We start from the raw sequence: 13,097 nt of genomic DNA, 5'->3' as shown, positions 1-13,097 counted from the left end.
GACAATTGGGAACAGTTCGCAAGTGGAAGAATTTATTGCATCCCCGCGAACCTTATGCTCACACGGTAAAGCAATATAAAATGTGAAACTCAATCCAATACACCTTGATGATGCGATGGAATGGGTAAATTTGGGTGTTCTGTTTGAGTCTTTTTTGGCTCGAATTTTCCCGCAGACATTGGGCACCATTGACTGTCGAATGTAGGTCGCTTTTGTGTCTTTATTTTTGCCCTCCAAATTCTCCCTGCAACAGTCACCAAGCTGTGGTGCACGATAAACTTCGGTATTATGTCTTAATTTTTTGCTCTACTCAACCTGACGGATTGTTTTCCCTGTTCGAAAGCCGGCACGTGGAACCGTTTGACCCAACTTGTCGCTTCGTGTCGGAGACGTTTTGCTGGAAAAGAAAGTAAAACACACGTGCAGAGTCGAGGAGCCTTTCGGAGGGGTTGGTTAAGAATTGAGGGCAATTACAGTAAATGTTTCTTATTTATACATTCGAAAATATACTTCATAATTGTTTCTAGGATAACATTGATTACTCTTAGCTGCCTGTTGCTTAATAATTAGAATTATTGGCAATTTGAGAAATTCGTATGACATCGTCGTTTTCCGATTGTGTGGAAACACTCATTTTTTACTAAAACTAAACATTTAAAGTGAGAATAAATTATGGAATGGTATCAGAACAGTTGAGTATTCGCCTCGCTTGTACTGTCCAGCAGTCCGTTGAAGTTAAACGTAAATATCTAATGTTAAATTTAATTGTTTATTGAAACTCAGTATGTTCCATTATGAAAATTATGGAACTTGAACAAACAGTGTTAATATATCGAAATGTATATTGTTCTTACACAAATTCGTTTCAAATTATGTGTAATACAAGAAGTTGAATGGTTTTATTTGGTTTATTAAATGACTCTGCGTAAATAAACTGCGTCTTGAATTGAACCATACGCAGCGCGTATGAAATGGCATGCCGAACGGATCTCGTGAAGGTTTGTACTTCCCTGATATACCACGGTCACACACACACACTCGGTACCGGTCACGTGTCTAATGTGGCCAGTTACGAGGTTGCACATGGCGTCATGCTCTCACAACCTCCCAAAACGAGGGGCGTGAGTCGTCGCTTGTGCGCGGAAAACCCCGAAGGCGTTTCGATGACGCCTGTGAGAGCATCCGTTTATGCTTGTTCCGCAAAGCCAAGGTAGTAGTACAGGGGTGGGGAGTGGATTATGGAGACACTGTTGGCCAGTTCTCGGGTTCGCATGAACCGGATCTGCATCCAACGCTCGCGGCGCGGTGAATGTGCGTTTCGATTTCAACGATTTACTCTCCATGCGAGATGCGAGGAAAAAGCGTTGTCCTCGGTTCCCATCGAAGCGAAAGATCATGATCTTCTGTATGAATGAACAGGCCCTTGGAAACTACCCGCTAGCAAACTGGAGACGGTGGATGTCAGTTGCAACCTAAATGCTGGGCCAACAATGTAAGCAAAACGAGTGCATGATACGGCGAACAAAAAAAACAAAGACGCTCGGAACGTAATAACGAGCTAAATCCGTTTTCTCCTTCGTTATATTCTGATTTTTTTCGTTAAGCTACGAGGTACCTTTATGAAGTAGCTGTACGGAAGATAGTGCAGCAGCGTTAAGCTACCATTATACTTTGTGTGTGTAAAAAAGAAGCAAATAAAAAAACAGAAAGAAAAAAAATCAGTCACCGAGTGACCAACTTCCGAAATGGCTTCGTTACCGCTTTCCGGCGAAGCGTACATTCTGCATCACACTCTCCCGTCGACAGCCCTTTCACACGGCGAGTGTGAACCGGAACGGGTGAAATGGAGGATTTATTATTCATCTTGGCAAACGGAGGGGTTGAAGAAACCGCAACGTTTAAGTCAGTGCCATATTTTTTAGCGCAATCTTTTCCTGCGGTTGGAGTTTACGGTGATCGCAGTCTGATTTGCGTTGGTGAAGGTAAATTTACTTTATGATTAATAGCGTGCTTTGTGCGTTTATTTTTGTGTTATACTTTGTTCTAAGCAGCTTGCAAGGATAGGTTTGCCTAGCCGCAACCCAATAAGCCTTCTGTGAGTTATCTATTATCTAACAAGGTTTCCCATTCTCAAATTTGATTTGAAAGCCATCTCTTTTGAAGTGTGTCACAAAACAAAACTGTTACATGTTGTGAAAATAACAATAAAGTACACTAAAAGGCAGACACTCTTTTAAAGCTCGTTCTCGGAAACTGTGTCCTTTTGATTTATCAATCGTCGTCTACATGCCATTTTGGGTAATTTATTGTGTCTAGCATAGACTTGGTTTTTTGCGTCGTGGATTATGGATATACTAGTTTAATATTAGAGTTAAATTAATTGCTATATCACTTATAAGGTAATTTGATCAGGAACGTGCTTAATGGTTATAATTTTAATGCAATGTATTAAACGTTGATCAAAGAAACGCGTCTTGTTTGTGCTAACAGCCATTCCAGAAGAATAATATTTAACACCTTGAGTTTAGTTGCAAGAATGGGTTTCATTGAGTCTATTTATAAAACTTTCTGAGCTCTCTAAAAACTGCTCAAAACCGAAGAGCAACAGCTGCAGAATGGAATAACCGGAAGTTGTAAAATAAGTTGAGCATGCAGGGATGGAACTTTCGCCGATCTTCGAACCACCTGATGACACATTCTACGACTCTGTTTATAAATTTACGAGCGCGACGAAAGTTTGCCGTACGTTGAAACATCGTGATGTTGGCTTGTCCATTTTACAAGCTTCCTTCAAAAGTTCCATAAAAGAGCATTGCTAGTGATCCTGATTTAACTTGTTTTTGCTTTTGTTTCTCGTTTGTCCTTAGCCGCGGTGCTGATTCAGTTTGGAATCGTTTGTCTGGTGTTTTGAGTTGATGAAACTTTCAAACGTGCCGTACGTCTGGGAATTTCCCTCAAACTTTGCTACAAGGGTACAGGGCAGATTTCCAGGCGTGTTATAATTTACCTAGCATTAGGGACGGTTCTGATACTTGGTGCTGTCTCGGCAGGCTGTGGAGTGACTTGGTTTTGTTGGATGATGTGGATTAGAGGTAAAGGAAGATCATAAGATCATTAACCTCATTTAGGCAAATCACCGTCGTGAAGAGGAGCTGATTTGAAGATTTTTAATTTATACCTTTATTCAGCAAAGATGAGTTTATTTTACAAGTTAATAATTGAATCGAGTGCAATAGAATATTGGAATGATGAAATTGTATGTCACAAATCATTTAGCCCTCAATCCTTGCTCAACACAAACAGCCAACAAAGTTAAATTTAGTAAAGATTAGAGAGGGAGATAGAAAATCACCACCTCGCTAAATAACCACGATAACGTAAAATGTATCATCGAATATTTCCTTTGATACCAAATCCGACCGGAAGCGAAAAATAATCCCGGAATCCCGTCAAACCTGCGACACGGTGTTCCTTTTTTTGTTGCGCGTAAAAATACTTTTGTGTCCTTGTAAGGTTTCCACGGAAGCAGTCAATCGAAAAGAAGGTAGCAATGCTTTGGCAGCCGCATACTTTCACCCGACCTTGATCGGAACGTTAATATACCCCACGAGGCATGCAAAGTCACGAACGATTTCATGTTGGACGAACCGGAAATGACGTCCCTTACTTCCTGCCGCCGAAAAAGTGTGAGCAAGGGTGTTTGGTGGCGGTGTAAGGGTTAGCCGGTTGGCAAAGAGGAGCCAGAATTTGGTTTCCGCTTGTTTCTACATTCATTGTGACCTAAATTCGATTCTTTTACGGACATCCAAAGTTATGGCGGGTTGAAAATTACATTCGATTTATTTTATTTCGCACAGCACCGCCGCATCTGCAGTGAGTTTTGATGCCGTTTATTTGGATAAAACGAAACCTGATAAAAAATAGGTGCTTCCTGCACGATGGTGTAGAAAGGAAGCAGCCCCAAACGTATTCATGCTGGCGTGAAACACGGCAGCCGTATCGACATTCGACGGTAATGATGGGCAACGAACAAACGACAAAGCACCGAAAACGAAACATCGTCGTAACCTTAAACCTTACCGTCCGTGATGGAAAAGGATTTTTCTCGTTTTGGGGCTTTTTTTCCTTTCAACTGATAACCAACGCTGAAGTGTAACTCGACGCACTGATAACCGGCCGAAACTTTTTGAAGGGCTAGCTGAGAGAGCGAGGGCATCCAGCATTCGTCATCTCACAGGCTCGGAGATGTTCACGCGCTTGTAGCACACAAACAGGGGCTGCACGAATGCATTCTCGGCTCGGAACCGACTGATTTTCTCATTCAACAATGCACTATGGGATAGAGTTGAACAAAATAAAGAGTCTTTGAGTTTCTTCTATAGTAATGCTTTAAGCCATTAAAGGTTGTTGAGCCAGGCTCATGTGCTTAAACAGCCATGATTTTGTTAAACCTAGTATCTTTAGGAAAAGGTTACTGAAAAGATTAAAATCTTTGAAAAGAAGAATGTAATCGGTATTAAAAAATACATTCGATATAAATTTTACAAAAATAATACATTTGAAGCCACTTGAAATGTTTATAATATGTCTGTAACACAGATTACAACTCTTTACACGGGATTGATATTTTTTTTATCGAAACCAAAACTTCCTATCTAACTAACAATTTATACAGCCTGATTATCGATTAGGCTTTACATGCATCGGTTCATTTAAAATAGGGACAAGATAATGCTATAATTTGATTTGAATGAATTTGATAATTTGTTATTGGTCACTAAGATACACGATTTTCCAGATATGTGCGAAAAATAATACATAGAAACCGGTTCAATTTGAAATAAAAATTGCGTGAAATTGAAAAACAAATTAGAACGGGCGTTCAAAACACCAAGACACACCCTGTAGATTGAACGGTGAGAATCCGGTAATGAGAGTGAGCGGTTAGCTTCTCACTACCGCCCACCGTGTTTCGCCGGGCAAGAAAGTAACCGAGAGAGCGAACATCGTTTATTTACTTTTGAACCGCGCAGTCGAACGGACGCACGTGCGAGCGCTAGTTTGAAATCGAAACCGGGCTTTTCGGTATATCGCTGTTACGAAGAAATCCTAACCGTAAGTGTGTAACATTAGGCGAAGGGTGTAGCGGAAGTTGAGACTTGAAAATAGTTTACAACTCATGTAAAAATATGGACATAGTGTGTGACAGTTACTAGCGTTATAGTTTATGCCAATGCAAACTTTAAGTTTGTAGGACAGATATAAACCTTATAAGTGTTGTTGAAATTGGGAAAACATGGTGACACTAGGCGTTAAGTGTGAATGTGCCGCGTATTGTATATGTGTGTAATTGTGTTGATCAGGGAGGCGTGGGGCGATTGGGTTGTACAAGATGGTGGAAAGCGTACTGCGTTGAATGCATTTCGTTTTGGGTTGCTCCCAGTGGCCGTTGATGCGGCGTGCATGTGCAACGGAATGAGGTTGATTGTGTCGTGGTTTTGGGGATGGAATGACGCTGTGCGGCATGAGGGCCACAGAGGGCGGGTGAATTTCGGGTGGTCATCCGCAGCGATACGCTTGATCAGTGGCAACACGCCAAGCACTCTCGTGTATATGTGTGTGAATGTAGTGTGTGTGTGAGTGTGTGAGAGTGTGTGATAGAGAAACGGGCGCCGCGGGGTGAAATGAAACGAAAAACAGGTTTCCAACAAGAGAGAAAGTTGCGAAAGCAACCGCAGAAATCAAACAAGCGAACCGTCGCGAACGTTAGCCTACTCGAACCGTTGTTTCATGTGTCGTGCGTTTTCCGTTTCCCCGCAGGTGACGGTGAATGATTTGTGATTTGGAGTGAACAAAAAGTCACGAAAAGAAGAAAATGACCGCTGCTACTTTTTGTAACAGCTGCAAAAGAAACATGGAAGGATATGTTTAAGGAACGGCAGCTTTTCCTCCTCGCTACTAAAACAAATAACAATTTGCTAACCAGAAACGTCAAAACCCAAAATTGTGAGGGCAACCGAAACGCGTGGCCGTTAGTTGCTGGCACAAAACAGGTCTACACTGTATGGCCCAAGTGTATGTTTGACCCAAGTGCTACTTGTTGTGTGAGGCACGTTAAGTGGCGTTGGGCTGAAATTCGATCATCCGCAACGTGCTGCCGGTAAACCGGTGCGCCGGTGCGGCTACGTTCAATGGTTCACAGCGAATTTGCAAACTCCAAAAGACAGAAATAGAAAACGGATCGTTCATCAAACGTGTGGCCTTCGTTCATCCTGACTAGCAAGAGGCCACACTTGCGAGCAGTTCTTTTTCCAAGAATTACCACGACCGACCGTAATCATAGGGCCGAACCTTGGCTTGGAACCATCCGGGCTGGCTGGCAACTGTACAGACTGGTCCAAAATGATGGTGCTGAAAGGTTTAGTAACAAAAGCATGGATGGTACAGTGCTATGGTGAAAGTGGTCGATGGTTAAGCTAGCTGAATGGGACGCATCGTGTGCAGTTTTATTGCATTGCAGCTCTCTTGTGCAGCAGATTGTGGTCATCTGCAGAATTCATTTGTTTCGTTTTTTTGTTGCGAGAGTACGGCCGAAAGTCGGTCGTTAGCGAAGCACAGTGGTGCATGTAGCCTTTTTACGTTTATTTGTTTGTGATTTTAAAATAAAATTGCAGACTTTTCATCATCAGTGCGCAGAAAAAAAGGGTCGGCACTTTGTCCACTACGAAAATCTTAATTGCACTCTTTTGCTATGGGAGGTACAGCTCAAAGGAACTGTAATTAATTCACATTATGTATAACGTCCAATTAAAATGTCCATCGACTCAAACGGCTTGATTAAACGCTATTCACTTGCATCTTGCATCAGCGACTGTAGCGCATTCGATACGTATTCTTCCCATTGAAACGCCACTTTTCCACTACTCGCATAACCGAGCGCATCCTCTCCACCTGCTTTACAAACACTTTTACTAATGCCCATTAGATGCGCCATTGCCGCGTAGACCTGCTACACGCGGACATTACGGGCTGCTCTTTCACTTTCTTTTACGCTTGATTTGCGGCAATTTCTTCGCGAACACCTCACCAACATGCTGGCTAATTTGCTTCGAAAACGGTGGAGAGGACGGGCAATGCAGTGTGGCCGTGCGGTTGTACCAACACTCAGAAACAGTGAGATGAATCGTGTTGCGTTGAGGTTTTTGATGGGATTTTCTTAATCAGCGAAGTAATCATCATTATGGCGCGGTGTGTCCTATCGATGGTACCGTACGAAAACACTGAAAGCTCGAATCCCCTCTCCTCCCGAATCTTGTATACACTCCATCGCGCGTGGCCTCGTTAAAGGTTGATCATCATCGAACCATCTCCGCGCTATCATCATTATCGGTGCTCATCTGCCGGGTATCGCAGGGTGCAGCAAGGGGGCTGAAGCCATTTTCATGCTGTTTCGTGTTTTTTTTGGTTGTTTTGTTTCACCGCCTCCCAAATCTTTCTAAGCCATCGGCATTTCGTTATGCAAAGTTAAGGAGCCCCCATCATGGCCATGCGCGCGGAAGATTGAATATTGATCAGTTTCAGAAAAGCTAAAATTTAAAAACAAAACACCAACCGCCGAAGGAAAGAACGTACGATAGAGCGCAAACAAAACCAAAATCATAAGCAAAAAAATAAAAAAATGAAACGATATGAACGGAAAATGTTCGATAAAACCGTGAAACGATGCACTGGCAACGATGCTGCATAAATAAATTGGAAGAAGCGGAAAGCGATCAGTCGGGTTGGGGCAGTGTTAGCGGATGGCGGGGTTTGCTGAAATGGCAGAAATAATGAAATCGGAAAACCCAATCGCGAAGGCCGTCAGAAAACATGAAATGAAAATTTACAACGAAAGAGAAAGGGCTTCGGGAAGGATGCTTCAATCATGATGGATGGATGCTGCATAATGGATGGCAGTTGAAGTAGAGAGTGAAAAAGAGAAGAAGAAGAAAAGAAAAACAGAGAGACACTGTACTGCGAGTTTTCTGGCGTCGGCTGAAGCGGTCGGCGAGTAGATTTAATCTTAAGCAAAATTGAACCAAAGACTAAAGGAAAAATTCGGGCTCAGTTAGAAAAAAAAAACTCAAAACATTATTTCAGACCACTTGCCGCCAGAAAATCGATGGATTGATTATTGATTGTGATTTAAAAGTAAGTTTCATGGTAGCGTGACAGCACTCGTTCGGGTTTCTTTGTTCGTTTCGGATGGTTTAAATTTTCCGACCGAGTTAAAATGGAACCAAAACAATAACAATATACTGTATTAGTTACTTTGTTGCCCCTGACTGGCGTGGTTGTGCCATTAAAATATTCCACCCTGCTGGAGATCACCTGTTCAAAAGTTATTTGAATAAAAACAAACTCGTTTCCATCTCATTTCACCGCGAACGAGTGCTTATCATTCCGTGCCGGAATCAACGAGTATGTGTGTGAGTGTATGTATGTAGCTTCGCTGTTTGGTCCTGTTTTTTTTTTGTTATTATTTCGTATTGATGGCACTGAACGGTGAAGTGAGAGTTTCCAGCGTGTTTATTTTCTTTCCCCTTTGTGAGCTATCGTGACGTGATTTGTGTTCTTTTTTCCCCCCAATTCAGTTAGTGTTGCGTGTGAACTAGTGCTGCAGATAAGAAAGTTGTGAATTGGAAGTGTGAAGAAGTGCAGAAAAAAGGGCACGAAGAAATATCATAAAATCGGAAAAGAAAGCCAAAGTCGTACCGGAACGCAAACGAAGTGAATAAATAAAACAAAACGAAAAAAAATAATCGAACGGACAAGCGGCTCATTAGCGGGGCATTACGAACGGTGGCGGCAAAGCCGGAACCTACGGACGGAACTACGGTTACGGCACTTCCCCCATATCACAAGTGATAGGAGTTAAATCCTATCGATACGACCCGACATCGATTAGCGTGTGGGCTGCCTCGTCGGAATAGCTAGCAGACCGCACCTAGCCACAGAAGGTGAGTGTTTTTCATTGAATTGATGTGATTTTATTGCTACTTAGCTAAGTCTGAGATAGATTTTTTTGATGCAATCGGCATCGAGCAACGTTTGATAAATAATAATAAAATCTCTTATGCTTATCTGTATGCTTCCAATATATTGGGGAGTTGTCGTGCCATAGTACAAATATATCAGAGCAACGGGGAAAATGTGCAAGACAGGTCCATATTGCCCTCAAATCCGACATTACTACGTGTATTGCCTGTACTACATAACAGTAAACCAAACTAAATGGCTGATAACAAATTCAAAATTGCTACAACGCGAGTTAATTCAGAATGAAAGAGTTATAATAATGAGTGTGACTGTTGATCACTTTTTAAGAGTCACGCGAAACGTACAGTGATGTAGCTAATTACTTAATATACTGTGAGTGAGTAGCTGTGAGACCACATAGAGTTAAATCGCAAATTAGTTTATTAAAGGTAAACGACTAACTATACCGTTCTTTTTCTTCTATATTGGCATAACGATCTACGCGGTCAAGCCAGCCTATACAGGCTTTCAAGACTTCTTAATACCACCATCCACATTCGGATAGTCAGTCCTTGCTACGGGGGTGACGGTATCTACGAGGATTGAACAAGTTGACGACTGTACTACAGAAATGCCCCAGTTCTTGAATGCTGATAAGTAAACAAAGCCTGTATAATGGAATTGTATAGAATAAAAAAATAAGAAGGAACAGGGTTGTCAACAACTGTCCGTGAACATGCCCTGAAAGCTATCTTGAAAGGGACGAAAACATGACAGTTCCAATATTAAATATCAAATATTATAAGAAACAGCCGGTCTCGTGGTACAGTCGTGAACTCGTACGACTTAATAACATGCCCGTCATGGGTTCAAGCCCCAAATAGACCGTGCCGTCATACGTAGGACTGACTATCCTGCTATGGGTGTAATCCAAAAGTCACCGAAAGCCAAACCCACAAGTGGTACAGAGGCAGGCCTTGGCCGACAACGGTCGTTGTGTCAAATGAAGAAGAAGAAGATTACAGGGTTTATTGATTGGTTCCCATCAATTTTTAGTGGATTCCCATTTTTTTTAAGCGTTCCCACGATTTTTTGGTCGTTTCCCAGAATTGTTTGGTCTAATTGTATTGATATTTAATCGGAAAAAACCAATAAATTATGGGATCGAACCAACAATCTATGGGATACGAGCAAAAAATCGTGGGAACGCACCAAAAATCATTGGAACTGACCAATAAATCGTGGGAAACCCTGTAAAAGGACAATTTTATATCATATAAAATGTGGTGATGTAGGAAATCGCCTATGTCAAAATAAAAACAGAGACTGCAACCGGATCTGAGATTTTGAAAATTGTTAAATTTTGAGACATTTTTTTTAAACTTAATACACTGGAAAACCTCAAAAAAGGCAAGGTGACAGGGGATACATTGAAAACCAATCAATGTCTAAAAATGTATCCATGAGCTTGCTGTAATTATTAAAACTATTGCGCTATCCCTTAAACGTAATAGAATCTTTAAAAATTGTACATTACCCTGACATTGCTATCTCTCCGAGGATTTTTTCCATAGCCCTGAGTAACCAGGCCAAAAAACAAGTCACAAAAAAACAATCCCCTGCGATTCAGCGATAGTTTCTTTTGAAGCTTAAGAACATTCCCTCTTCTAGTGAAGTATGTAATGAATTGATTTTAATACGAGCCGCATTGATTGGGTCCCAGAGATACGCACCGAAAGCAAACCATTTCGATAGAGTCGTGATAATTTTTACATTTGCTGAGCCACTCTACGTTATCCCTTTGTTATCCTTGGGACATGGTGTACCGACACGTAGCAGCATGGTGCCGCCGCCGTGCACGGTTAGCAGAAAATCAGTTCGAATGGCACTCTCAAAAATTCGATTACTCCATTCCATGTCATGCTGGGCCAAAACTGTCGCCAAAAAAAGGGTCCCCTTTTTGATTGTAGCATCCGCAACTGATCCACTTAGAGTCGCTGTTTGTTCAGCGTTTTACCTTTTACCCTTCCCGGTCAAGCTGCAGCGCCTGTTTCACTTGGGTTCGTAAAATACGCACCTCATAAGGTTCGGGGAGTGTTGGAAATTCAGGAACCTTAACCTTTGCAAAACGATGAGCACGATAGCAGATCGTTTTGAGCGGTTGGAATGGTTTCTTTCACTTTGGGCAGGGTGGAATAAAAGAAACAACCACGCTTTCTCTGTGGCGATTCAGTGGCGGAAAAATACAGTCATTTTGTTGCTAGCTTTTTTCTTCTGTAGGCTACAATCTTTTCGAGCAGGCCACCCGACGTACCCATCCGTTTTCGATTGCGTGGCAATACCGTGGCTGGTGCCGCACGGCCGTGTATTGGCATTCACAAAAAAGGGCGCCTCCATTCCGCCGTGAATGTCGAGGAGACGGCTGCAAGAACAAACAAATTCCTGCTCTTCTTTTCTGCCAGCTTGGCGCTGCACGCTTCTTTGTGCCATTCCACAGTTATCAGATGCTGACGAGTTGCGTTTCTTTTTGCCACGGACAAAGCATCCTGGGACCACTTTAGACCGTCTTCCTTTTTCCATGCCCTTTGTAGCTCCTTCTCCCCGCTCAGGGGTAATCATGGTGTGTGCTGGCAAGAGAGTGGTGGCGACGCCAGAAACGGCAGAATCGCACACCCGGGGGGGCAACTTTGCTCCGGACGGCGCGAGTTCTGCGGAAAAGCTGCAGTAATTTTGACGTTACAAGTCCCGCGAGGCCGTTTTCATTTCGCAGCTCTAGTAGAAGTTGCCCCAGTAGAAAAGCATACGGGAGAAGCGGAAACATGATGGCTAACGGGAAGGGATCGTTTTTTTTTGACACTGTAATCAACTGAAGTAGTGTAGATGGTTTTGATGTTTAATTTCTTTGAGTTTAAGTGTTGTATTGTTTTGAAGCGTGTAATACAAACAATACTTTCCAATTTTTTTGGTACTAAATGCAGAAGCTTGATAATTTCAATTTTAGTACAACTAGCAGCTTATTTATCGGTTCAAGCCGAAAAAGGTTATCAGTTGCTCATTTGTTTTTGATCCTCGTTTTAAAACAAATGTTTAAACAATGGTGAAATTGTTTGCAAATCTATGGAGTATTCCTACCACAACCTAACCATCTTTTGTTTATACAGCGCCCCACCAGCGATCAACAAACGATCCAATTATGTTGGTGCCGAAACTGTGTGGGACGTTCCAATTTATTAAATCTACAAAAATGCTCCCTCCACATTCATTACCTAGCTTGTGGGCTACTTTCCTTTCCAATGTTTAAATTCCGAAAAAATAGCCAAACATTACGGGCGGGCCTTTGAATAGCTCCAAGGCCTGTAACTGACTTTTGCAGCAGTTTGTAAGTCACCTATTTTTACGCGCTTTATCGCGACGGTTTCGCTCAAGGACACGTTGTAAGCAAACCATCAGCCAACAGAAGCTTGTCGGACATTGTTCAACGGTAATGGGAACCGGAAACCATTTCAAGCAGTGTTTTGTTTGTGAAACAGCAACAAATCCGAAGAGAAAACACAGTCAAAGAACCGAACGAACAACGTGCAAAGACAGCTGTCACTGGGGCAGAATGTCGGAAAGTAAACTTGGGGCTGTGTGCATATTGATGAGGGACTTTACAAAAAAAAAAAACGGCAGAAGTTTGGTCCAAATTGTGTGGGTGGGACACCGAGGCTGGAAACATTTTCTTTTTCAAAGGACACTGTTTACCTGGTGCTATTTTCCCAAGCTAATGAACCATTCAGTGTACCATCCGTTCTCACCAGCTCACCGTACTAAAGGTACCTTTTTGAGCATCAATGTTGGTAAATTTCCATCAAAATTCTGCCACCCTATGGCCGAGCAGGTTTTCCACAAACACATTACATTACCTTTACCGTAGGAATCTCTTGTCGAGTGTGCAGAGCCCAGGTCCCCCCAAAATCTGGAGCTAATTTGATAAATGTTCAAACGAAAGTGGCTTCAAAGGTGCTAAAAATACTGTCACAAAGGGAAAGAAAACGGCGACGCTTACGGCGATATGCCTCGAGGCTGAGAGAATGGTA

At 42.3% G+C, this 13,097-nt stretch overlaps 1 protein-coding gene across 1 annotated transcript in view; it reads left to right on the top strand.

Annotated features, from left to right (window-relative positions):
* Nucleotides 1-4,990: 4,990 nt before the first annotated feature.
* The window catches only part of LOC120948565 (uncharacterized), a 47,175-nt gene continuing 39,068 nt past the window's right edge, over nucleotides 4,991-13,097 (top strand). The window contains exons 1-2 of the mRNA XM_040365040.2: nucleotides 4,991-5,115; nucleotides 8,634-8,999. The gene's annotated coding sequence lies outside the window, so the exon portion shown is untranslated. The remainder of the gene's footprint in view (nucleotides 5,116-8,633; nucleotides 9,000-13,097) is intronic.

This window comes from Anopheles coluzzii, chromosome 2 (genome assembly GCF_943734685.1).
Source record: "Anopheles coluzzii chromosome 2, AcolN3, whole genome shotgun sequence".
NCBI classification, from domain to species: Eukaryota; Metazoa; Arthropoda; class Insecta; order Diptera; family Culicidae; genus Anopheles; species Anopheles coluzzii.
The sequence above is the reverse complement of the archived record's forward strand: the minus strand, read 5'-3'. Positions and strand labels throughout refer to the sequence as shown.